Source organism: Triticum urartu, chromosome 1A (genome assembly GCF_056163025.1).
Source record: "Triticum urartu cultivar PI428250 chromosome 1A, HENAU_Tu73, whole genome shotgun sequence".
NCBI classification, from domain to species: Eukaryota; Viridiplantae; Streptophyta; class Magnoliopsida; order Poales; family Poaceae; genus Triticum; species Triticum urartu.
The window spans coordinates 14,709,428-14,712,370 of record NC_141873.1 but is presented as its reverse complement, the minus strand read 5'-3'; the positions used below and the strand labels follow the sequence as shown (position 1 = coordinate 14,712,370).

At 39.4% G+C, this 2,943-nt stretch overlaps 1 long non-coding RNA gene across 1 annotated transcript; it reads right to left on the bottom strand.

The window, feature by feature from the left end:
* Positions 1 to 245: 245 nt before the first annotated feature.
* On the bottom strand, positions 246 to 1,280 carry LOC147988404 (uncharacterized). The gene is made up of 2 exons (XR_015614908.1): positions 906 to 1,280; positions 246 to 573 (listed from the first exon to the last, which is right to left on the bottom strand). It is a non-coding gene; the product is annotated as an uncharacterized LOC147988404 (long non-coding RNA).
* Positions 1,281 to 2,943: the final 1,663 nt, after the last annotated feature.

Genomic DNA, 2,943 nt, shown 5'->3' with positions numbered 1-2,943 from the left:
TAGCAGCGTGGGTGCACCCGCGCTACTACTAACCTAACTACTAGTAGCACTCACTTATGTCCCACGCTACTACTAACCTAACTACCAGTAGCGCTCATTTCTTATTTCCCACGCTACTACTAACCTAACTACTAGTAGCTCTCATTTGTTTCCCATGCTACTACTAATAATTTAGGAATTAAAAAAATAAAAGTTAGATGTAGTATTCATGGATGGCAATACGTCCAGTGCAAACCAAACCAATGTCACATAACATTCTCAAGATTCCATTTAACTTCAGACACACACAATGATCATCGAAAGGTGGGTACCTTCCCTGGTGTTCCATCACGAACCTAAACAGACAACTTCCCTAGATGTATCTACCAAGGCTCGAAGCTTAGACGCCGGTGGACCCGAATCCTCCCTCCCCCAGACGGTGGCGTCGAGGTCCACCACCTCGGCGACCTCCGGCGTCGAAATCACCTGGACAATCATCTATGCAACATGGCCACCAGCTTCACGGAGAAGTCTGCCTCTGAGTGGTTGAAGAGCACAGCGCCCACCGGTTGCGCTAGTCAGCGTCGATCACCCCTGCGCCCATGCCGAGAAAGTGAAAACTTGTTAGTACGCAAATTGCATCAGTTCAACTAAATGGTATATTCCAATTCACAAGACCCATTAATTAAGTTAAGATTCTTTCTCATCTAGCAATTTAAAGGGGCTCATGCCGAAAATATATGCTTAATTCCTCACTGGCTATTCAAACTAAATGGTCCAAGAACTTTGGGACAATCAACAACCTTTCCGCTTGATCTCCGCTAGCTACTTTGGATTCAACAAGAAAATGAACATTTATTTGAACTGAAAAGAACAAGCAGGCAAGCATGCTATCAAACTTCTGGCTAGAATTTCACAAAATGCACCTGTCAAGTGTACTCTAACAATCGACGTGTCCCATCTCCTCATGATTAAGGACGATAGCTGAGCCGACAACATGGAGCAAGATGTGGTCGTTTCCGAGCATGAACCCTTGGTTGTCATCAATGAACCTGCATCATCCATCATGCCCATTGTAAAATATGTTAGTTTCAGATCAGAAAAGAACTGAACTCTGAACATATGATGTTATCTAAATCCTTACTTTATGGAGATGTCATCGGCAGCAAAAAAAAGGAAATATATTTCACTGATTTTGGTGTTGCAACAACGTATATACTTTATCACATTATAAGTCCTCACACCATCAACTATGACAAAATCTGAGAGTATAAGTCTGGTTACATTCACCCAAGTCCAAACATAAAATTCTATCCAAAATAGTACAGCCCACTTTGATAATTTCATAGTATTTAATATAACGAACGAATCCTGATAAGTGATATGTGTTTAAGTATCTACAGAACAGCCTCTAAAATTTTCATGTTGTAACTTTATTTTAATACCACCTCTAACAGGGCCTAATCTCCCATATCAAAATACTGTACCGAGGAACATATATTTCGGGACAGCAAACTAAATTGATGGCTGCTCTCAAACCGTACATCCAAACGACACAAATAAATACTCTAAAGAAACCTTGGAACTTTGTCTAAAACTTATGTAAAGGGGCCAACTCAAGATTCTAAGCCTAGCTAACTCATTTTTCAGATCTAAGCCTGCTGTCCAAATTGGACAGTGCAATTTTTAACTGAACCAAGTTCAGTTTACAGCCATGATGCAGAACTAGATGCTAAAACTAACACCTTGTAGTGCCACGGTGAAGGGCCAAGAAGCACATGACTGAAACTGAGATCGGAATACTATTAGCATTATTTCCTCATGATGATTCAGAACTGAAAACGTGAGCAATTACTGTGCGCTCAAAGAAGTTTAGTTTGAGTGGCCACCAAAAATTAGAAATGGTTCCATGAATGCAACAAATGTTAATAACTAGCTATAAGACAAAACATGGCTTGAATTATAATAGACAGACCATATTCAGAATGCACCAGTAATTAACATTAAATCCAGATTCTTAAAGCCTGTGGTTAATCGATACTTCTGTGTGTTGGAGGGACTGTAGTTTAGCAACTTGTTCTCAAGTATGCAATGTTTGCAAGTGGCTAAAAAACAAAGCAAAAGGCAAAGCCAGCTTTGACTCCAGCAACTATAACAACATTCGATAGCTAGAGTCCCAACCAAGGAAGACCAGATCAACTAGCCATAGTCCTGTACCAACCAAATATATATTATTACATCAAGTACCGCCGAGCTAGGTAGCACTTATTTTTCTGTCAAAACAATTTTCTTGAGAACAATCTGGTCAGGTACATTGGAAATCACTATAGAACATTGTTGTAGATGTCAAATGCATTGTCTTTTGTAGTGAAAAATCAAAGACCGAGAGATGTTCATTTTTATTTGTACAAGAGACCATTCAACGTTTATTCTTTGGCTATCATTTCTCCTGAGTGGCTCTGCGTGTTGTTTATTTTGTGAGTGAGAAGAGAAGCTAAGGTTCCTGATAACTTCGGTAATCTTTCTGGGTCAGGACTTAAGGTAGAGGTGATGGAAGAGAAGCTGTTACGAGACTTGACTCGTGAAGTTTGTTCTGTGATTTGGGTTTTAGCATTACCTGGTTTGAACAGTGGACTTCCATCTTTGGAACAACTTGGAAGTTTCAACCGGATTGATTCTTCTCTTACTTGGTACTAGAAAATTTTCTTGCCATATATGTGTGTTTACCTTAGTTCTTCAATTTCATTGAGTCACACCTTAACAAATGAACAAAGACCGACTAGTACTAATTATTTGCAGATTTCTTATGCTTAATGTTGACGTTCAATTGATGGTAACAGGATGACGAGAAATGCTAATATAACCCCATCCAGTGTTATTCACCTCAAACTAATGGTCTATCGCTAGGGTTTAAGCGTCAGCAAACTGATCCAAACAAAACAATTAACATTAGTCAAAATGCTC